Source organism: Patagioenas fasciata, chromosome 4, assembly GCF_037038585.1.
Source record: "Patagioenas fasciata isolate bPatFas1 chromosome 4, bPatFas1.hap1, whole genome shotgun sequence".
NCBI classification, from domain to species: Eukaryota; Metazoa; Chordata; class Aves; order Columbiformes; family Columbidae; genus Patagioenas; species Patagioenas fasciata.
Window position 1 is genome coordinate 63188677 of NC_092523.1, and position 25089 is coordinate 63213765.

General features: G+C 36.7%; 1 long non-coding RNA gene across 1 annotated transcript; it reads left to right on the forward strand.

Moving 5' to 3' along the window:
• Positions 1-3248: 3248 nt before the first annotated feature.
• On the forward strand, positions 3249-24653 carry LOC139827929 (uncharacterized). The gene is made up of 4 exons (XR_011739068.1): positions 3249-3421; positions 7205-7395; positions 19817-20363; positions 22617-24653. It is a non-coding gene; the product is annotated as an uncharacterized lncRNA (long non-coding RNA).
• Positions 24654-25089: the final 436 nt, after the last annotated feature.

Genomic DNA, 25089 nt, shown 5'->3' on the forward strand with positions numbered 1-25089 from the left:
TAGCAGAGCTAAGGAAGCACAGTCCCAGCTGTCCACCATCTCTTCCATCCCTCTCTCTCTTTAAGCACCCTTAGCTGGCAGCAGCACAAGAAAGGAAGGTCACTTTTAAAACGTCCCACGCTGCAGATCAGAAGTGTTGGGACAGATCATGTAGGTCCACTGAAATCCTGTAATAGTTGGTGCAGTGAAATGGGATCATCCTTTCAGCCTGTTCACTGATCAGAGTACATGGAGAAATGCCAGTCTGAATTCCTTTGTCTTGCATTCAGCAATGCCTTTGAGTAAGAGTCAGCAAAGCTTGTTTTAAGTTAATGATTGTGCTACACGCAGTCCTCATGGAGAACATGTGCAAGAGATCATGTTCCCCTTTTATGCATATGTCAGCCCTTGAGAAAAGTAGAATGAGATTAATAAAACCACTTCATCAAGATTATTTCTGAGAATTTTCCACTGAGTCTTCCAAGTTTCGTATCTTTCAGAATTTAAATGAACCATATAGTCATGTTTTGCTTTCTGCGAACAAATACATGAAGGAAGGAAAGGAAAATAATATTTTTGTGAGTTGGTGGTGGTCACAAAAGAACTATTGTGTTGCATGTTGTTGCATTTTTCCTCTTTATTTGTACACAGTAGGAACAATTCGTATTGTCAAATGAAAAGATGCTGCAATTACTAATTGCCTTAAAAAATGTTTTTTTGAATACAGAAAAGCAGCATTTGGGCTAAATTCTGACCTTGCATTATAAATCACTGTTAGTCACAAACACACTTATTCAGTATTCTTCTCTACCTATTATCACAGTAGAAAGAGAAAGACAAGATTACACAAGACAACAGATAGGTAAGGGGTTTTTTTTGCTTTGTTATTGTTGTTGTTGCTATTACTATTTACACTTAAGAAAGGAAGAAATGCTCTGCTGGGACGAACAGTGGCCCATCTATCTCAGGACTATTTCTTGGAAGTGTGATAGTGATTGGCATGTGAGACTCTGTACTTCTGTGAGTTCAGTCCCCTCATCTTCTTGATATCCAGAATTGTGTTATTAGCTGTTTTAGGACTAGGCAGGAATGTTCCCCCTTTTAGTCCACTTGATGACCTGTTGACCATGAGCTTGTCTAATTCCTAACCTGCTGATACCTCCAGACAGGAAACTGGAAATATAAATAACAACTTATGTGAAAGAATGTATTGTTATTGTATGTTTTAAAATAATGCTTTATAATGTTATGGAAATTCTTTAGTAAAACATGGCATTTAAACAATTCTAGAATATTTAGGAGAATCATGGAATTTGACCAAATAACTATTTATTTACACATAAGATCTAAACTGACTGTGGTTTAATTTGCAATACTCAGATGTACAGATTTACAATTTATTTTAAAATATAACAGTTATAGCTATGAGTTTTATCCTCTCAAAAATACCAGGTATGAGAAAGCAATCTTAAAATTAACTGTTTATAATCTTACCTGAAGAGAGTGGAAGTTCTTAGCACTTTGCCTTATTCTAAGTGAACTGTTTATACAGTTTTGTATGGTCAACAACTGTGACTTGCAAGTGAAGTTAAATTATATAACAATCTGATTTTTGTAAGGGCTCGGTCTCAGTATAGATCAGAAGCATGAAAAGAAATTACAACACCATTTGGCGGATATCTTTGTTTTCTGAAAATTGTTTTCCCAGTATTATTTTTGAGCTACCCAGTAAAATGTCCTTATTCTTAAAGGCAGAGTGAGCGCTAGATACTCACTGCTTCAAAGGTAGGTAAAATACATTAACGCAAGAAACACCTCAGCAGCCCCCACAGTATGTCCAGTATAGCTTGCTTGTGAATCCCTATTACAAAGCCATGGCAATTATGTTGCATGTGGGTAGTTCTGCCCTGTTTTTCAAAGAGGGTGCTAAAGCAGTGAGGATAACTTGCTTCAGGTACTGCAGCCAGAGAGAGTCCCTGAAGCCATGGCATCTGAACTAATGTTTGTCACTTCATACAGATATGGCATCCATCTTAATTTTCATTGAATATAGAGTTTTGGAAAATAATTTGACAGGACATTAGACAAGCACTGCTCTACTCAGACATCTCAGTTCATGATTCTGGGTAGCACAGAAGTGCCAGAATGAATTGGTTTTCAGATGTTGTTACTCATACAAGGCTTTGACAATGAAGGCATTATGGTATCAGATTCATTTGAGTATCTTAATTAGGCGCCTCATCACTTTACAATAATTATGTCCTATCGATAGCTTTAATGACAGTAAAATTTCATATGGGATATCTGTAGAAAGATATGCGTATCTGATGTTTAAACATAATCTGATATATTTACAGCCTGTGATAATTACTGTTATGCTTTTTTTTTTGAGGGGAAGTAGCTGACAGCCTTCATTGTACCATGTCCTGCAGACTCCAGGTAGGTCCTTGTAGCCTGACAATTGAACTGTTCTTGAGTCTTGCCTAGCACAGGGGGATTTTTAGAGGAAAGTTTCTCATTGACTATACTCTCAGAAAATTACTCTTCAGAATGGAGCAGGCAGCTACTAATTTGTCAGAGAAACCTTTGAAAGCTATGAGTAACAATACTGAAAACTTACATTTAGAGACACATAGATGAGAAAGTTGCAAGTTGGTTTTATATTCCATGGAAGATTTTTATGGAGCACTCAGTGTAACACCTATTACTACATGTTCTCCTCTTCATTTCAGCTGCATTAAATCAGCAAAGCTACAGCATATAGCTCAGATACAGTCTATCTAAACTGATACAGTAAATTCCTGGGCAGTAATATGCCAGTACTTGACACTAGCTAATCATACGGCTATCAGGCAAACATCCTTCTCATTTCACACTCAAAATCTCCAATAGCAAGAAGTAGCCAACTTACAGATACAGCAAAAAATTGCGAGAAATTATTGCTTGTAAAGGCTGAGTAGAACTCTGCTTTCCTTTAAAACAAATTGCTATAATTTTAAATATAATGAACCTGTGTTAGTAATGTAAATAGATCAACAAAATATAAGCTGACTGCTTAAAAGAATCTTATGGATTCTTTCAGCACATGTGGGAAAGAAAACACTCTTATGCAAAAGTTATGAAAATGAAAAACGGCATTAACAGAACCAAGTAGTCTAGGTTATACTTAGTATTGAAGCAGAAGAAATCAGTAGAAATCATGGTACTCTAACATGGCTTAGCATCCAAGGAATAAGTCATTCTTAAAAATAATTTTTCTTTTAAGATACTATGTAGAGCGGACATGGATATGGGACAGTTTCGATCACTTTAAATCACACATATTTTGTATCATATGAAGAAAGCTGAACGAAATAGGCCCTGCATCTCTTTTGCACACAAATTCCTGTGAATCAAAGCCTTGACTGATGCTTTTTGTGGAGATTAGAATTCAACAATCCAAGTAAGTTCAAAAGCTTGATACCTTTTCAGTGTCATTTTTCATTTTGTTCTTTTTTTGTTTATATGTTATGTTTATATGTTTTCTCACATCTACCTGAAATTACAGACTGTAATACTGCTGTATTCTTTATATAGTCTATATTCTTTAGGGTTTTAAATACTAAGACCTAGAAATGGAAACATAAAAGAAGCATATAGAGCCTAGGAATCTGTGTTTACTCTGGTAACATAAAAATCTTTTCAAGAAATTAAATGGTGGTGAACCCAGAACATATGGATTATGAAATATATATCATAATTATACATGTACTGTATCTGTAGATGGTAACTTTAGAAGGTGTAGGTGCTATCAGTGTCTTAGAAGTTGTATTTGCCATTAAAATGGAGCCACAATAGTCAAGTTTTTTCCCAAATTGTTGTTAGGTTCCTGAATCCTGATAAAAAAGGGAAATGCAGGAAGTTAGTTAATTTTTAAAAGCTTTGCAGATTTACCGATTTTTACTGATTTCACTATGATACAAGCATTCATAGACATTTATATTTCCAGAGATAACAGCACTCTAGTAAGAGCTGCATGCTTTGTACCCTGTAAAGGAAGGAAATCAGGAGCTGTGCTGAGAAACCAGAATTTTTTGCTGAAAAACAGCCTCTTAGTTAAGTTTGTTTACTTAAGTTACAAAAATTTGCTGTGTACAAACTTCCATAACTACATTGGTGTTGCAGTTCATTAAAAAAGAAGAAGATCTGTGTTCCTCACATATCGAAGTGTCCAATGATTTTACCCATTCAAGGAAACTGGTACTGGTTTTGTCCATGGCATTGCGCATGCTGGAATATATGGTATAACAAACTGTGTGTGTTGAGAAGGAAAAAAGAAGCCTGGCCTGCTTTTGATGCTTAGTGCCCAGTAAGTGTTTATATTACAGAATTGCTTTTTGTCCAGTTTCCTTAGTCATTCTGCTCTCTGCGTCATATATGGTTGATTTTTCTTAAGCTATAAGTGAACTTTGCTCAGCAGCCAGAGGTTTGCTACTAAGGATTTTTAACTTTCTGCCAGATGGTTTCTGCTAAATTCTGGAAAAAACAAACAAAAAAAATAAGCCTACATACAGGTTTAACCTTAAACACAAGTCACCTTATTTTATCCCCACGTTAAGCACAGGTCAGCGGCATACATTTCTGCAGCCTTGACAGATGCAGTAGGTGATTCCATAAACAAACACAAACCTAAGTAGAGGCAATATTTGCACAGATAGCTTTCAAGTCAAACAAAATAAGCTCCCATTTCATTACTGAACACAGTGCAATGAGCACATCTAGCCTCTGAACAGAAACACATTTTTTCTGGTATTTCAGCCCTAGTACATATTGAAGGATCCCAGGGGCCAAATAAAGTAAGTTGAAAAAACATGTGTCATGAGAAGCAGGATATTATCCTCTTCGCCACTTTCATGGGGTCACACATCTTCTAATGTTAAAGCTCGATCATACAGCACTTTAGTCACACAATAAGTAAGTACACACTGAATCGCCCCTCTTCCTGTCCCTGCTCCTTCCTCCCTGACCCTCAAAGGAACTGTGGAAAGAGTGAAAGAACGGGAAAGAAAGATGACTTACATTTGTTAGGATTTAGCTTCTGGCAAGAGACATTATAAGGAATTCATTTCCGGGCACATAATTTACATGCCCAGTCCATCCTCCCACTCCTTTTTTTTCTCTCACCCTTCCCCCATATTCCTCCTCCAAACTGTCTTCTCCCTCGCAGCATTTGCCACAGCTTCCTGCCGTATGTTTGCTTTCTATTTTCATATCCATGGGAAAGGAATCTGCTCTAGCAAAAGGCTTCTATCTTGCCAGTGCCGGCTGCCACTGCCACCTTCATCTTAGGCCACAGGTATTTGGACTTCATTAAGTGACAGCGAAGCGTTGAGCATTTAGCACAGTCAGCTGGAGAAATCTCCTCTCCTCTTTGAGGCTTTTTTGCTTTCTGCTGGCAAGCTTCAGAAAAAATAAAATAGTTTTCAATTTTAAATATTTAATCTAAATCCTGTTTTAGGGTTTTATTTTGGGGAAAAGACAGTCATGTCCCTCTTGCTCATTAAAAGGCTCTCTGTTGTGTATCTTTGATGCTGCTTTGGGCAGCTCTGCTACTTTGATCCTCTTAGAAATAGGCTCATTACAACATCCACCTCGCAGAATAACACTTCAAAGAGCTTTGTGAAGGACAAAGGGAGGAATTTAGAAACAGAGCCAAGTGGCTCTCAAGTATCTTGACTAAATTAACTTTGTATTAAGAGTTATTGGCCCAGTTGCAATTTTGAGAGGAAGAAACAAAGCACTAACTCTGTGTGCTGCTTTCATGCATTTTATATCAAATTAATAAACACACTTGAAATCTTCTAGGAATCATTGCCATAGCTTCTGCTAAATGAGGCAGGCACCACAGTTGTCATATCAAAATTAAAGTTGCTTTGGAGTTGTTAAAAAGGCTAATTGACTTTACTACTTGATTTAAACTGTCAGAATGATAGAGCCAACATTAATCAACCAGTGAGATTAACAGAGAAAACAGGCAGTTCTCAAAGTCACTATCTCCAGAAACAGCAGTAACCATGTACATTTTCAACACTCTCAGATCTATCATATCTGCAATGATTAGATGATTGGTCATTCTCCAACTGCTTTCATTACTTGTGACATGTTTGACCTGGGACTTCAGTTTGGAAGTCATTACCATGACAATATATTATTTGTATTGCACACTTTCAGCACACATCACAGGACTGGGTGCTGTACATCAGAGGGTACTTAAGCATCTTTGTCCCAGAAAAACTACAATGCCATTGAGAGAGCTCAGTCAAAACCCTAAGTGTCACAGTTATGCTGCTGAACAGGAATGGGCAAAACAGTGCAGCCCTTGTGCATGACTGCGAGTTCAGATCCTCAGCTCCTACTGCTGTAATCCCTGATGTGAGAAGGGTTTTTAACTTGTGAGTTATCAGATGACCCAGTTTAAATAGTAATAATTCTTGATGTAAACCCTTTGCATGTGTTGTAAGTCAAATGTCAACGTCATTCATTACTGGAACAGCCTTTGAAAACAGGTATGATGGTCTCTTTTAAAGAGAGCACAAGGACAAGACAAATCCACGTGAAAGTTCTGACTTTATTATTTAACCTATACATTCTGCCTTGTGGACATATTCACCAGAAGGTTTTCTGAACATACCAGATTACCATTTGTCTGGGGTTTGAGTAGCATAATCTAATCCTCACAATACTTAGTTTAGGCTTGAGCCATTCTTAGTTTAGAAAATTCCTCTTTAACTAGCAGGTGTTTTACAGCATCTAGTATTACAATACAAGTTGTGCCTGCTACTGTGAAAGCATAATATGCATGGAATAAAACAGAGGACACCACCAGGGTGCAGATGGCTGTCATTCATCAGGCCTAGACTGTGTTCATTATGTGATTTATTGCTCCATAATAACTGTCAGTCCCTTGCCCACACATATTTCTACTGTATCTTCCTAGCAATCCTTAAAATGTACTTCTTAAAATCATTAATTCACTTCTTGCAGAGAGGTATCAGTGAACTATGATTTTACTGGGGGTGAGGGACAGGAAGAGATAGAGATGTATAAACTTTTGCTAATATATCTTTCTTTCAAAATAAAGAAAATCAGAGTTTACATACATTTGGTTTACCCACATGTATCTCTTTGTGAAGTGTGAATTCAGTATTAATACCATTTCAATTTTTTCTTCATCTGGGTTTGACAGGCCCCACGGGATTGTACATCTGGTAAAGGAAAGTAGAGAAGGAAAACATTACTTGAACTGACCCCTAATGTGACTAAATTTGGGGTAGAGCATTTGGGGATCAGCAAAGAAGCTATTCATCGACTTACTCCCCTTATTGAGGATGCTGCTTCCCAGCCACTCCAACCCATATCAGTCTATCTAACTGAAAGGTATGGTGATCAATCATTTCCATTTTGTGAACAATTTGTTCTCTGCTGTTAAATGCGTTAAATTGGAGATTAAGTATTAATCATTTTACTGTTAATATGTCCTTTAGCTGCAGCATTCTCCTCAGCAACAACTTTCCTTCTCTGGTTCCCGTCTTCTAAGCTATTATTTAAAACTTTACTATGAAATTCTGAGGAAAATATCCACACTCTGCATAGTTCATTTGCAACTTGTATTGCAAAATTCACCTAACTCCGTAAAGCACTTCTTTCATAATTTCCGCTGGTCTTTCTGTCCATTATTAATTTTTTTCTCATAGAATTTTTTTGTAATAAATAATGTGAGATAGACGTCTCAGTAGCTATACCACATTACTTATACCCTTCTTGTGGTAGTTAAAGTAAACACATAGTGATTGCTAAGCTGAGATGTCTGTTCTTAGAAGTAAATGCTGGGATATATGTAATCAGTCTGCTCTTAGCTCTTTAAATTTTATCTGTGCAACTCAAATACGCTTTGCAAAATTGTCTTAATTCTGCTAAATTCTGCTCAGCCCTGATGATCCTGAGGAGTGTAGTTTTTTTTTCCCACACACAATGCAATAGATAGAGTGTCCACTTGTTCACTTATCATTACTTCACAGTACATCATTCTTTTATAAGAGTTTGGACTTCTCTGAGCCCTTTGAATCAGGCACAAATATCGGATTTATTTCTTCCCGGTATGACTGATATGTGGTGCTTCTAGCTCATCCTAAAGTTCTCCCTGTTACAGCTTCGGCAATGAAACAGAGGTTTTTTCCAGTGTTGTCTGATTTGACAGTTCGGTCAATATCCAACGACTAAACCATAATCAGTTTAGTAAGAGAGAGGAGGAAATCCCATCCATTTCATATATAAGGAAGCTACAATTAAGAGGGTGGAAAGTCAGTCTCCACTGTTGGACTGCCCAGACTACCTGGAGTGTACTCTAGGGCAGAGTTAGCGAGCTGCTGCTGGTTTGGGATCTTGGAGGGCTACTTTCTGTCCTGAATGCATACCTCAAAATGATACTTTAATCTTTGTCTTTAATGCAAATCATGCTAAATTCAGCCTTGTTTCTGATCAGTCACAGCCTTCCATTCAGAAGGCTGCTTAACCTTTACACGCGGGCAAAAAGTCTGGCATAGGCAGAGCCAACACTAGAACTTAGGAGTGTAAGAGTACAGACATCTGCAGTGTAACCTAGTTGTGTCTGTAGATACATGCAGCTTAGGTCCCCGCATGCTGAGTAAACAAGAAAACCCTGATTTGTCCATGTCAGTCTTGCTTTGAACATCAATTACTGCTTTGTCTGGGAGATAAGGTATCTGTATAAAGAGAGAAATCTTCTTTTTTCAAATAATGGAAATGTCTACCACATGCTGTGTGGACTTTGGGATCAAGTCAGCCCTTCAGGAGAATAGTTTTTAAGTAGAGTAGCAGTTCCCCATTTCTAATGCACCTGATCTCTGAAGGAATTCCTCAAAGCAAAGACCAGGTCATAATGCAATTTCGTAAAACTTTCCCACTTTTATTGTCACTGGCCAGAGAGGTTACAGGCACTGACATCCAGTCTCAACAGAAATATTTTCTCCACCAGTATTTCACTGTCAGAGCCAAGTGGCCCAAACAGTGACAAATAGAGCCCTTTCAGAAATGCAGTTATTCCTTGCATTTCTATCAGCATGGGGATGCTGTCAACATTGTGGTTTTGATAGAGCATGGCACTTACACAGTGGTTGTTATGACCTCCTTTTATGTAGAGAGGTATTCCTTTCTCTGACTGCACTAAGCAAAGCCAGAAAGCTCGAGATACTCAGAGAGATTCTCCTATTCTCGAACTGACCTTTGTCATTTCTGTCTCTAAATCTATGGTGCATCTTTTCACAAGAAACTCAGAAGTGTTTGAACAGAATACTTGCTGACAACTTGCCTTGAGGAAATAAACTTTTGTAGCTATAAAGGTCTTGGAGGTTTACTGTTCTAATGGGCTACGTACTGACTTGAGGGCAATTCCTTCAAAGTTAGCTTTTCCTCTAAATTTCTCAACATTTTTAACACAGTTGACTGTTAGTCAATGAAATACTGGTTTTAATTCACATCTTAGCTCTTCTGAGTTCTTCTCCAAAAAGTCGACCCTAACCTATATTTCAGCTTCCTTTAATATCCATTTTAGGTGTCGCCTCATGGCGAAATAGACTGAATTTTATACTACGAAGTTGTTAACGTACCCAAAGCAACATTCATGCCCAGTGTATGAGGAAACCCAGCTTTTACCGATTGCTTTAGTCAGCTTGTAATGTTCAAAATCTTTCTGCCATGTTCAATCATATACGATTTTCCTTGGAAATATTAGGCCTCATATTTCACCATCTATTTCATTCTCCTGATTCTCTATCTATTTCACTGTCAACTGAAGAAGATCCTGTTAGGAAAAATTTGCTTACTAGAAAGCTGAGTTTAGTGTTCTTACAACTTTATCCTATTTTGAGCAATGTAGCAACCTCTGTAACAGATTAAAAAGTAGCCAGTCGTGGCTCATATTGGATTATTAGCAAATCCTCTGATTTGCTGGGAATCTCGATCACTTATGAGTTTTGGAAAAGTATGCCATTAGCAGCTGCTGTCCTTTGGACAACTTTTCTTCCCTTTCAGTCCCTCTCATAAAGATGTGTAGATTCTTCAGATATAGCTTTAATTGTGAAGCACCCTTACCAGCACTATGAGTAGATCTAATTCATTGTGTAGTGTCCTGGAATGTCATCCTTCTACAACATATAAATACGGTTCTATTTTTAGGACAACTTATCACTTCCATATAAGGAGAAATCAAATCCTGACACATTCCTCAAAGTTGTCACATATCTCTGGGAAACTGTTGCCTAAGTACACTGTTCAGTTCACAGTAAGTTTCTCTCTTAAAAGTCTTAGGTTTATCAACTACAGTTTTCAAAAGCTCAAGGGAATTCATAGCAATAGGAATATATTCATAAACTTGGACTGCTTTCTCATGGGAATTTGGTTTATCTATTGTTCAGTTTCTGAAAAAATTAAAAAAAAAAATCACAACTCTTGTTTTTATCAGAGAAGCTAAGAAATCAGAGACAACTGTAAAATAAATATAATGGAAAGGGATGACAAAGTGGGACTGAAGGGAGAGGAATGTGCTAGGCTTTTTCCTGTCTTCAGTAACAGTTAGTCCTCATTTCACCACAAAACTACTAGTCATGTTTTCAGCGGGCACTACATTACCTTGTTGCTTTATAGCTGAAATAAAACCCCATTATCTGAGTTCTTTTCTAAGAAAAAAAGGTACATTCTAAAGGTCTCGAGGGAAATAGATATTTAAGCAACCTAATATTTATTGTATTTTGTGCAAGCTAGTTTCTAAATGAACTAGGTGATCAGTATAGGTCTCATCCAACTGAACTATTATAGTCTAAAATATTATGAGCATTGATACCATACTACAGTATTTAAGTGTTTGTGTTTACTCTAGACTTCTGTAGCAGTAGCAGATAGATTAGTCTCCAGTCCATACTTTTTACAGGTTTTCATAGTAGAAAGAAGGGTTTTTTAAAACTTGTCTTAGTTGTACTCATTTAATAGAAAAAAAAAAAAAAAAGCTTTATTTTAAATACAACTTACAATTTAAAAACAAACAAAACCAACAAACTAAGGTATTTGAACACCTATTAGTTTAATAAGAAACGTATTGAAGTATTTATTTTTACTAACAACAAGGTCAAAATTAATCCTTTGGCAGGATGACAGATTCCACTTGCGAATGTGTTCTGAAACTTCTGTATATATTTTTCAAAGATGTTTACTGACATTATTAGTTATATTTCCTAATCTATGGATCATTTGAACATCTAAGGCAAATGAACATAGACAGATTATATACACAGAATGAATGCACTGTGCTTAGCTGGCTATTTTGTCAATACAAGGACACAAGCACCTCATGGCTGATGTAAATCCCATGTATAAATACAGCATTCTCTAGTAATTAAAAATTAATTTTTGTCTATGAATTCATGAAACTCGGGACAGGCAGAGAGTTGTTAACCTGCTAAGATATGTGAAATGGGATATCTTACATCATCTGACGTTATGGTGTTATTGGCATGGTCATTAAGGAATAGATGAGATAGTCAAGCTTGATGAGACTGTTCTCTGTGGCTGGTCCTGCTGCTGCCTGTTAGACCTCCAGGTTCCTCTGACTACTATGGGGTCAACAGAGCAATCCTGGTGCCAGGCGCTAGACAAAAAGTCAGACAGCTTCTTTCTGCAAGATGAAAAATGAGATGGCAGAGTTCAGTGATTAAGGCACTGGTCAAAGAGATTAATGTCACCAAACTGAGACACTAAACTGACCAGACATAACTCACAAGCTAGTATTACTCCAGATCACATGACAAAGTGCTCTGTCCCAGGGAGATCTATTTTTGATGTACTGGCATCTGAACAAGAAAACTGGAATTAATAGTCACATAATTTGTTTCCCACTCCCACCCCTCTTGAATTATTGGACAGGGCTCATGGGAGAGCACAGAGGCTTAATGCCAAGGTTGATGAAAACTGACCCATTTCATTTTGCATGTGACTGGCAAGACGAATTTTAGAGAAACTGTGGCAAAAGCCTCACGTTTCCACTGAGGAATGCTCTACAACAGATCTCTCAAAGACAGCAGATGGGAAATAGAGCAAAGCTTTTATAATACGGTGGAACAGAAAGGGACATTTCCAAACCAAATAAATAAAAAGATGAAAGCATAGCAAAGAGCACCTTTATAAATGTTGGTAATAAAGGGATATGAAATTAGCTATCAAAACAAAGCTTGCATTTTCTAAGTTCTTGCAATCATGAGGATTTTTGTCAGCGAGACATCATCTCACTAAAATTCGTGCCTGATCTGCACATTGACTGCAAGTATATTGGTAGAACAAGAAATAAGATTTTTTTTTATCAATTTAATGAGCATGAGGTAAACACACCAGGTTCGAGGTATAGATATATTCTTTTTTCTAAGATTGTGTAGAAGGTAAATTGAACTTATCCATGTCAAAAGGCGTGATTTAGAGTCGCCTCTGAACAATGTGTATATAGCTGCCTCTTTGCAGCTTCAGTCTCAAAACTAGATAATTATTATCGCTGAAGGCTGGGCACAAGCTAATATGCTCTGCCTCCACAATTTCTGGACTGAAACTTGCTGAGAGAACAGATACATCTTTTTATATCTGCAAAAATCTGATTAAATGTAATTATATTGCATTTTACATCAGCTTAGCTAAATTGATTCATAATTTAAATCAATGCAAGATGATAGAAGTGGTCCTAGGTTTCAGAAACAAAGTTTTCTTACAATGCTTGCTCATGGCTGTGGAGCAGTAGTCTAGTTATGGAAGACCACTATACTTGTAAGTGACCATTGTGAACTAAACTCAAGTGAGAACAACTTAAAAATGCTGTCCATTTTTTCCTGAAGTGGTACCATGTTCCTACTACACTGTTTGTTGCCAGACAGCAAATATTTTGTTGCTTTTTTTTTTCCCCTCCTAAAAAACCAGGTTTTTAATGGTGGTTTCTACCGGGAATTACTTTTCCTTTAGACAAAATGCTGTCTTCTTTCTCTCCTTAGCAGGTACAGCTGCAACCACTGTTCACTAACTAAACTAAAATGTTGTCCAGGCAAGATCACAGATATGTAGAATGGTACAAGCTGGCAGTTTGCAGGTATTAGCTGGCAGTACCTGAAGTGGTTGTTAAATAATTTGCAGGCCAGTGACTTCTCTGTATGTATATCTGTCTATGTGATATTTTCCTTCTGATAGACCCACTTTTCTGCCCACCTTGTGCAGCTGCATTTGCAAGATGCAATGCAATACTCCATTTCTCACCAGTTTAAATGTGGGATCAACCCTGCACTGACCGTGGCCATGCAGCTCCCAGACAGGCTGAACTCAAGCTATTTCAGAGCCCAGTCAGGCAGCACTCACATGGGTCTGCAAAACTCTATATAGGATTTAACCTTCATTATGTCAAAGGGGTCTTTGAATATTCATTTCTTTTCAGAAATAATGGTTCTGAAAGTTCCCAGCATTGGTTATATGGTAACATTTTACTCCCCCTAGTCTCACCTATAAAGATGAAGGTCAGGATCGAGCGGATGAGTTGATTGTAGCACAATGTAATGTCTACTGGCCTATTTTTACCCTCAGAAGAAGCTAGAACCCTCTATTCACATTTTATATTCATTTATGCCTATTTGCTAAGTAATTCTTTTCTTCTTCATCTTTCTATACCCTGACACCTCAATCTTCCTGACATCTTACTATAGTTAGTGAAAAACAGCTCCCTGTCTTTTCGTTGCTTGCTTTCTCTCTCTTAATAGTAAGACATCAGATGATAGTTTACTTGGCAAGACTTGAAAATGTTGTGTTGTACTTCTCTTTTGAAGAATACATATATATTAACAGGGCTCAAACCACGAGTAATAATGACAGCCTTATAAACATGATTACTAGTTGAGACACAAGTACAGACACTCTCTTGAATATATCACCCAGGAATTATTTTCAGCTCCAGATCTGAAAGCAATTTTCATATTTTATAGACAAAAACATGACACCTAACTCTAGGAGAAGCATAACCGCTCTAATATATTTGGAAACACAATACATCTTCTAAATAACGCTGTTTCAGGGATATCTACACACTCTCTATTATGAGGGTTTTTCACTAATTCCAGCTCCTTTGAAGTCCATCATCTACTTAAGACATGCAGATGCTTTTAACAAGCGGGATCTCTGGCTCTCAAGAGATGAAGTGTTCTGAGAATACAAACAATTAAACTCTTTAAAGCTAGTGCTCAAGACCTAATGTAATTAACATTGAAAGTAAAACATGTCAAATCCAACAAGAGGTTGAATTTGTTCTTAATATATTTTCAAAAATCTGGATAAGAAAATCCAGCTGGCTGAAAATGGATACAGCACAAACTAATGTTTATGCTATTAATGTGAAAGAGTTATCAAGTGGGCAGGCTGCACTCATGGCATTCTCAGCGGAAATGGTTGTGTAGGTCTCCTCCTTGTTTTTTCTCTGTGAGCTGAAATCACAACAGGAGTATCAGAGAAACTATGGAACCAGCCACTGTTGTGCTGAAAAGATATTACCTGCACACCAGGTACACCTTGTATTTTCACATCAGGTTAACTTTTTTATGACTGAAATAAAGAATGTTTTGTTAAAAGAAATCTAAACTCTACACAGGTAAAGGGAACTGTTGGCTTATGCAGGTTGTCATACACAAGAATGCCAACCTCTTCCAGATAGGAATCATGACCAAAGGCATCTGTTCTTCGAGGGTAACATCCAGGTTGTGAATTCAACAGCTACTCTATCCATACCATTTTTTAAAGTCCAGTTGAAACTTTGACTGCAATCTGCCAACTCTACATCTTTGTAATACCAGTGTCTATGGCAAACAGTAAATCTGTCCAGACTCAGGGTTTGCACCAGTGAGACACCTCCTTGATCTAATTCAGATCTCATAGCCTGCTAAAATAAGGACAGACTAGTCAAAATTACCATAGACAGTTCCTTCTTAGGTTTGGATGGGAACTGTATTATTCTAATTCATTGTTTTTCAGAAATTGATGGGAAGTGCTTTCCTGGTGCTGATTGTTGGAGAAACTTTCTCTAAATCTAATTTATTTATTTCACTGCCTCCTCTCTCACAGTATTACAGCATGGACAAACTTTTCTTGGCAGGACTGTTCTCACTTGTTTTGTCCACAAGACGTTTAGGCTGTCTGGAAATGCACAGCTTTTACAATGTAATTCAAAGCTTTATCAATTAGAAAATGAAAATGAAAATCTGGTAGTTTCTTCTAAATTTAAATGTTAGTTCTGCTATTCTAATAATTGTTTTCTGCACTGTTTCATTTAACTGTAAGTCAGAGGAGACAGGTAATGCTGGATACATTACCAGATCAGTAATACAGGTGTCAAATGAGTTAAGATGGGAAAATACAGCATTTGGAAGAAGAAACTGAATAGCAGGAGGCATGAAGCTCGTTATTCTGGTGGTTTGAGTTAGGGCTTTTGCAGTGCTCTTCTGTTTGCATCTGTTTTAGTTCAAAGCAATAATGTATTTTATGTACCTGCGTCTGTCTGATTCCCAGTTGAGTTTATCTCACTGTTCTTGAGAAAATGAACCATCAAAAAAGATATTTGATAACATGAACCTCTGTCTGACCTGTTGTTCCAAACACAAACAGCTTCTGAATATCTTAAACTATCCTACCTTCATTTCCTCCTCAGAAATGGCGCTTATGATGATAAAGTATTCCTGCTCTAATCCATTTTTCTATTTGTTTGGTTTTTCTAGGTTACCAGGTCTGTAAGTCATAAAGTGTCCTAAAACAGTGGGAATTATCCAAGACATAGTAGAAGCTCTGCTATCCCAGTGATGGCTAGTAGTTCTTCTTTGCAGAAATTCAGAGTTTACCTCAAAGGTGGATAGTATAAGACAGTGACTGTCACGAGTCCATGCAAAGCTCATCACTGATAAGACTCATCTACTTTTATGTTTACTCACACAGTTTCAGATAATTTTAATGGCTTCATAAAATAGGTAAAATAAAAGTCTTTGGTAAGGACGAAACACTGGCTGAATTGCTAGCATGCCAGTATGGCTGACTTCAGAACAAATTCCCATTGAATACTTCGTCTACTGAGAAATTTTCTCGAACATGGTCTAGAACACAATGATTTGTGAGCTTCGAATTCCAGGAGAAGCTACACAGTGGATTAGGACTAATTCAAATCCTCTTGAAAATTCTCTTTTGCTTTTACCCAATTCTTCTTCTCTCTGGCCAGAATGCATGCCAGTGAAGGAAAAATTTATTTCCTGAAACCATGCTGCCTTCGGCAATTTCAAATAGCTCTAAATTATGTGTGAGTATCTCATTTCTTATTGATATTTCTCCTTTAATGTTACTGAGTGCATAGGTCTGCGCTACTCGTTCAGGATTTTTTTCATAAATATCAGTTCTAAATTGCTAACCCTGTTTGGACACTTACCGTTATTCAGACTATCGAGGATTTAAACAAGTATTCAAAATTTCTTGTGTTCTTTTCTCCTCAATCGTGGCTTGTAATTTACTTGAATTTATAAAACCTTACAAACTTCAGATACTTTTAATGGCGTGTCTGCTTTAGCATGATCATAAAACCTTTTAACATTTCACCTTTGCATTCACCAAGATATGACATTTAGCTTTCTCTGGAAGTACTAAGACAAAAATTAATTCTGCCTCTACAATAATATCAAATTTGTCTGTCACCAGCATCTTCGTTTTGTTCCATAATGGTCCTATTAAGGTCTTTCTTGATAGTTTGCTTACCTACATGCAGAATCTCAGAGTGTATTAGAGGACTTGGGAACAACTCCACATATGCATTCAGGTCTAACAGTACAAGGTGCACTGCGTAACCCATGGTGCATATGCAAGCTTTTGCACACTTCTGCTATTCATATAAATGCAACATGTCTCTGTCGCATGGCATACATCATCATTTGGGGTTTTATTACTAAGCGTGAAAGTTATGCCAATCAGCCATTCTTGCAATGCCCCTTGACTAATGTCTTGAATTTGTTTCATCTACATTTTTCCCATTAGCTTGGGACTGTGACCTTCAGATCTTCCTTTTCAACTGTAAGAAAAGAATAGTGTCAATATTGAACCAAATCTAAACATAATTCAGTGTTTGACTCTCACCCTTATTCCTTGAATTAAAGTTCTTCGGGCCAAGATTTAGAGTTTGATAATGTTCATGAGTTAAGAATGAAGACATTACAAGTGTCCTCCTTAATGTAACACTTAATGAAACATAACTGCAGTTCTTCTAAAATTCACTTCTTTATTGTTAAATTCAGCTTGTAATTTCTTTTATATATTATATCCTGAATAAATAAACCCCTAATGTATAAATTTTCAAGGATTTCTGGATCACTTGTTCATTGTTTACATACTGATTTTCCAGGAAGAATATAGCTGGCCAACTGATTACACAAATTAAAAACAAACAAAGAAACAAAACCACTATATGAAATATTGTTAAAGAAAATATGCTCTGTAAAAGAGAAGTTCCTCAGAACTTCTCCCTTATGCTTCTTATCCCTTCTTCCTGTCTCCAGAATCATCCTTTAATCCTACTTTTACATTTTCCTGAAAAAAAACCCTCAAAAGTTGCTATAATATGGGAAAGTGTCAGGTCTAATAACACATCTGCTTGGGATACAGTAGTCTTTCATTCTCTTCAGAGGAATATAATCTAGTCTTTAATTAATAATACAAGTTATCTTCAGAAAGAGATGCTAAGGAGAACATAACTTTCTTCTCTGTTTCGAATTCACTTTGTTAAAGAATATAAATTCCAGGATTATGTCTGTCATCAAAATCTCACTTTTTCTACTTCACCACAATGTCATCTACAGCTAGATTTCCTTCCCCCCATCTTATATAAATTTTATGTTTCTTACTCATGCATTATTCCTATGCCCTGGACTGATTCATTTGTAGTTTTTCCTGTAATATTAAGGTTTTCTTGCAGCAATTCTTTAAGAATCTTGGGGTTTTCCAGTTAGTCCTATTATAATTGAGCATGTACAATTCTGAGCATATCCTTTTTGGATGCAGTCATATTCGTTTTCCAGCTACTCATTTGCATTAGCCATCCTGACTTTGTCCTTATATTTAAAGAATTTGACCCCATACTGAAGCTGACCAAGAGGACCGGAGTTCTGACACAGTACATCACAATAGACCAATAACGTGCTTTCTGTCCACCACTCATCAATTTACTCAGAAATTAATCTGATTCTGTTACAGTATGTAAACTTAATCAAAAGCATGTGCATGATTTAGGAGTCTAATTTGTATTTGCATAACTGATGGACCTGCCAGGTCCAGAGTTTTTTAAAAGTATTAAGTACCAGTCCAGCTAAATATTTAGGTATTATATTTTGATTGTGTCTAGGTGCCAAACTCATTACTTCAGTGTGCTTTCAAAGTTTCCTGCAGTGATCATTCAGATTATTGGACATTTAATCATCTTTCAAAAATCTTGCCTTTGAAAGCTGAAATTTTAGAGTTGTCTAAGGCATTTATGATTCTACCAGTTCTCTTTGATTAATGAGAAGTCACTGCACAGTAAAATTACTTAATTTACCTCTGCCAAGGAATCTAATTAATTCCCATTTCTTTTAAGAAACATGTAAAAAAAAAAAAGTTATTGATTCCATACAACTTAACATCAGGTTTTACCTAAAAAATTTCCTCTTAAATGCATCTTCCTGTGATCCATGCCTCTCTTCTTAATATTGAGTACAGAATTTTCAGATTTCAAAAAAAAGTCTAGGACACATATTGCTATACAGCTTATATCAAGAATACCCTCTCTGACTGAATGTCAATAGGAAATCAACCATCAAAGCAATAGATGATAGCAGGCACAGCAGCAAAATTCTCAGAATAAAAAGAAGAAAATTATACATGAAAATAAATCTGCAACAAGCCCCACAAACAAGGTGAAGGAGTAAGGGCCACAGTTTTTTTCTCTTTTCCCTCTAAGAAAGGTTAATTGTTTTTCAGCTTTGGCAGAAAATGTACTACTGAATGTAAGTGCATGTCTAGGGAAATGGGGTTAGTGACAGCCAAATGAATATTACGTACTGGTAAGTCAAGATGAAAATGAATTACGGAAGCTCTTCCATAACTGTAAGATCTTTTAAAAGTCTTCAAGTTTATGCACACTTTATTAGGTCTTTCACCTGAAGACAGGAGAGTCGCCATGTTTTCACCACTACTTTCTGTGACTCATTTACCCACGTATTGACTGATGTCTACACAGTGCTGATTTACACAGATGCTCTTTTCCTGGCATTGGAATGAAGAAAATAGATTAGAATAAACCAGGATTTTTAAAGTTAGTCTTCATGACCTGGGAAGTGGATTTGTTTTGATTTTCTTCACAAATTCTTAGTTGTGAAAGTTTTGAGACTTGTGATTTACTTCCATTTGGTAAGCAAATGAAATCAAAACAAAGTATTTCAAATGTTTTGAGAAATGGGGCAGAACAGAAGCAGATAGTCTTTCTCTGGCCAAAATTTACTGGATGACCTTGGTTTCCAGACAAGTTTTCATTTAAAGTTTTGTTGAGAGAAAAAGGTTCTGGTAAATGTCTTAATTTAGGTGAAATAGCATATTTTGCTAAAAATATAAGAAGTTGAAAATATCCTGGCCAGCTCTAGCAGGAAGACAGAAATTAAGCCATGTTGTTAGGCTGGTTTGGAGCCTGCTGACTTCGGTATGCTTTTATGTTGTTTAGGTATGTGCAAAAGAATTGTGCTGCTGCTTGGAGCTCAGATCATCAGGAAACGAAAGGAAGAAGCCGCAGCTTCTCATCAGGTCCTTTCTTCCCCTGTCCTGCCAGGTGGCTGGCTCTGTTCTGCTGCTTCCAGGGATTTCTCTCTCTTTCCTGTATCACTAGCTGCTAACTGATCTTCCCAGCAGCATCATTCCTCCTAACTTCTGCTTCCCTCTCTTCACTGGTGTCAAGTGTTGATCCTAGGACCCCTTTCTGCTGGTCACCTGAAGCATCCACTGCATGTTTCTCCTGTGCTCCTTGCCCCACAACTGTCTTCGTCCAAAATGGACATTCCGGAGGTGTCCAACAGCTCAGTGAAGGCTCTTCTCTTTCCCATACCTTCTCTTGGTTTTGAGCTCAGTCACTATTAATCCCCTGGACTGCACCCGTCATTTCTTTCCAGCTGGCAAGGAATTTCTCCCTCTCTTCATCTGTTTATATCCTGTTCTCAAAAGACACAGCTGGAGCTTGAAAGTGATAATTCAGTCCACATGTCCAACAGAAGAAGGTAAATGAATAGCCAGAGCTCCTCAATACGATTTTGAAAATCACATCACTTAGGGCTTTGGGTACCCTGAATATAGCCACAATTTAACCCAGAAGCTTGCAGAAATCTGCCATCAATATTACATGACCCAGTGGGATCAAGGTATCATCTCTTCTCAAAGCTGCAGGAAAAAATAAAAAGTAACACTTTCAACTGAAATGCCTAATTGTGAACATTCAAAGCATTAAATATTTTGACAGCTGGAGAGGAAAACATGTCCTGGAAATGTCCAGGACTGTTATTCATAACATGATACAATAGAGTAGAAAATCTAGTTACTTTAATATATAAAAAAGGGAAACTTTGCATTTCCTGACAGAATCTAAATAACGTCTTCCCTTGGAAGAGAAAAAAGGCAAGTGAAAGAAATCCTTTCTAGATGATCATTATGTAATGACAAACACTCAGATAGCCTCTCTGTTAGACTGATCTGAATAACACTCAAGCCAGACAAGACCTCCCCTGTCTTTAAGGGTCTTTGGGTGAGGCTTTTAACTATATAGAAAAGATAGCTTGACATTTGCAGTAAATTACCCGCTCTTGACTTTATGCTGTTCCACTCTTAAACAACTTCCCTTATAAACACTCACAAAAAGTGCTTGCACTGACTGCCTTCGTAAAGAGGTTGGTCTGTATCAGGTCCTGCTTTCTTCTCCCTGTTCCAATACAAAAGGCAATTGAATAGGAGCATACGCCAGTTTTAACCCAGCAATGATCTCAAGAAAAAGAAGTTATGCATTCAAAACATACCTAGAAATAAATTTACTACAACCAGCTGTCTAAGTAGAGTAAGTATAACACCGACCCACTAGAGAGGATGTTTAAACTTTGAGCATCTGACGCTATGCCTTTAACTTACTTAACTCTGCTGCTTTGCTGAGTGGAAAATCTAGTTACTTGAATGTATAAAGAAAATGAAGACTTATATTTCATGACAGAATCTAAATAACATCTTATCTGTCCAAGTGAAAATCATGTCCATTACACTAGAATGGTTATGTACATCATCCTTCTAGTTTACATTGTTAGAGTGCTTTTACATCAACGATGTCATTTTATCTTCCATCAGACATCCAGAGGTTTCTTGTGCAGCCTCTCTCTCCTCCTGCTCTGTCCTCACTGCTCATTGTTTTACTACCAGATACTATGAAATTGTAGCTATTTTTTTCTGAGCTGTTTTTCACAGGTTGGAGTAAAATATATTTATAACATGAGTAAATTCTTCATTTTAAAACATATAAAAGGTATTTCTTTATTCAGAAAACTGTCTGAACTTAGAGCAGCCAGTGTATTATTAGAAGCAATTTCACCATAAAAACTTTAAATGGTGTCTTAAAGCTTTTCAAATATAGTGTGTTGTCTCTGTGGCTCTGTAAATCACTAGCCTGTTAGAGGTCAAAAGATTATCATTTAGAGAAAGGTTTCATTCTTCATGAAGGAAACTGGTAAACCAAAGCTATATAAATAAGCTGTCTGGCCTGAGACTTAGTCATGTGGCAAAATATATCTTTGCTGTCAAATGCAGAGATGCTAATATGAGGACAGTATCTATTGTTCTTATGCAGTGCTCATGGATTGAAGGTTTTGTTTATTACAACAAAGTGAGGCTAGTGGATCATATATCTTTTCAGTGCTCCTAACTTTTTATCCAGAAAGATCAAGAATCTACAGCAGGCTACCTACAGTGATGAGGTACATGTAAGAAGGGAGTATTTCTCAGTCAATAAACACCCACACTACTCAATCAAAACTTCCTTTGTTTATACGTTTGACCTTGGGATAAGTACAGCATTCCAATATTGTGATTGAAGTATTATTTATTTCGATTTCTTATACATGTTCTCAATCTCAAGTTAAGTGGCTGCAATTTGTAATGTAGAATTCCTGATGATTTTCAAATTCCCTTTAAATCTCTGGAACCGGGATGAATGCAAACACCTGACTCCTATGAACATGTAGGCACATGAGAAGGAAACCTTTCCCAGGCAAAACATGCAGACATACATTTATATTTTTAGTCTTTTTTTCATATGCTGGGGGCTTGATACTGAAAGCAAGTTTTCATTATCTGAGTTGATAGCTAACAGTCAAAACTGTTGTCTTGTCTCCGTATCTTTCAGTGACTGGGAAACTGATTTATAACAATACATGGATGTACTGAATTAGAAAAGACAGTTCTAGAGCAGTGACATGTCTTTTTTTTTTTTCCTACAGTGCACACTCCATTGAGATAAGCCCAATGCTCTAGGAGAGCTGTATGTACTTGGAAAGGTCCTCCTGCCTACTCTCTTGTTTTCTTCCTTCCTTCCCTTTTCCACTTGTCCTTTTGCCTCCTTTGATTGCACCCCTGGAACTGCTCTGCCAGCTGGAGGACCAAGGGGAAGGGGAAAAAGTCTCACACCATATCCTGCCACTTCATGGCCCAAGGTTAAAAATGTTGCAGCAACTAGTGAGCTGAAATTGCAGTTCCTGAATGGAACCAGGCCCAGCAGCACCAACACCTTGCACTGCTTTGCAGCTTGGTGGTTCCAGATCTTATCCAAATTTCACCCTAAACCAGTTTGAACAGGCTGTAAAAGCTTTGAACTTATACCTAAACTTCCTTTTACTTCTGAAATTTCCAGGAGGGCTCCAATACTTAAGTGTCCTAAACTGCTGTTTCAAAGATTGTTTCATTAACGAAATATGCACATGCATTTATAAATCTAACACGGGTTTTCTAGGCTGAGGTAAGGCCATTTGCAAACTAGATTTATATGCCATTTTCATGACTGTATTTAATGAAATTTCAGAGATACTGTTTAATAGCACTAAGCCATATATTTGATTTGATTTGTAGATTTAGGATAATATTCCTTTCCTGCCTAATTGTACCTGTATACAAGAAGCACGTCCTTTGTGGCTTAGGATACTAAACATGTCCCTACCACTGAAACATTTTACCTAGCTCTTCCACTGTGTCCAGAGTGTAAAAAGGAAATTTCTTTTATACTTTTATAAAATTTCAAATCCCATGAGCCTCCTTTTCTTCCCCCCTGCCCCCCCCCCCCCCCCGCCTTAACTTTTGGTAAACAGCAAAGAAATAACAGGAAAAATTTTCTGTAAGATGTCACAATATTCATCCACCTGTATAAAAATGAGTCCAAACTGAATGTAAAATGGCTGCTCCCTCCAAAACACCCTAATACAGTTGAATGTGCAAGAAACACATTTTCTGCATGTATGTATACATATATATAGTTATGCATATATGTGCGGTATGTGTATATATGTAGGTATACATATACATGTATATCTATATGCAGAAGTTTCTGACGTAGTCAGAATTGTTACATTCAGGACAGATTTTGTCACAAACATGCACCTGTCTGCATGAATGAACATAGCCTTTTTCTGTACAAATACAGGCACAATAATGCCTAAGAAAATATAATAGTCCTTGGATCCGATCTGCAGCTGAGGTCACATCCTTTCATCATTGTTTGGAAACTGAATCCATTGCTGGGGACTGTTATAAGAAAATGATAAGATTTTTGAGCAAAATTTGGGCATAAGTGTTTGAAAAGAAAGATGACAGTTTCTTTTGTTTGCCAATGACAAAACTGGAGTTCCATAAAGAGCCATGAAAAATGGCTTGCAAAATAAATGTAGTTTCATTGGCTTCATTGTGATCTATAAATGTAATTTTTTTTAGATTAATTTAAATATAGTGTTGATTATATGTGTGTGTGTACATATATACATATATTCATACCTACAAAAATGGTAATTACAATGGATTATCTTTTTGTCACCAAATTTGCAAAATCACGGAACCAAAAAATAAGTGTGGTTTAGGTGAGAGAGAGTATGCAATGTTCAGAAATAACATTTATGTTCAGTCAAATGACTATGTCTGAATTTTTCATGGGTATAATAGAAATTCTCATGTCACTCAATATCACATTTTTTTTATATAATGAAACCACCAAAATATATTATCATAATCATCGTGACTGGCATTTGTTTTGATTTTCCACAATAATGAAAATAATTCATCATGAAATTTGAGCTATCAAGGTTTCGCTAAGAATTTTTATAATACAACGCAAAGAGTTCAGATCATGTTTACTAACAGATTTACTGGAGTGGCTTCAACCAAATGTAACAATTTCAAATGCAAACAATTCCAGAAATATGTTTCAAGTCCTAGTTTTTGTTCATATCTATTATATCTTTTTATTTGCTTATCTTTTTCTTCTAGGAAGTAAAATAAAGGTCTTCAAATCTACAAGTTCTTCACTTACTGTATTTTTCTCCAAGGAAATTATTGCTTTTTAATCTGCCATTCATCTCATCCACACAGGAACAAAGTGGATTTTCAGATCAGATACTTCTCTTACAAATCAATAAGATGATGTTGAAAAGTTGAGTTTGGAAAGTATAGTAAAAATATATGTATGTGACTCCCATGTAAAAGAGGTACTTAAATCTGTACAATATTGAGAGATGTTTGACTCTCTTGCCACCACTGGAAGCAAAGTATGTTCCCGTACAAGTGATGGAAATGAAGTCTTACTGAACTCACATTGTTGTCAAGAAGGTGTGCAGGGTGTTTTTCTTCAAGGTTAAATACACTTACCTATGTAGATAAATTGGTTCGTACAATACTAGCTTTGACATAAATATAACTAGCAAAAAGTAGACT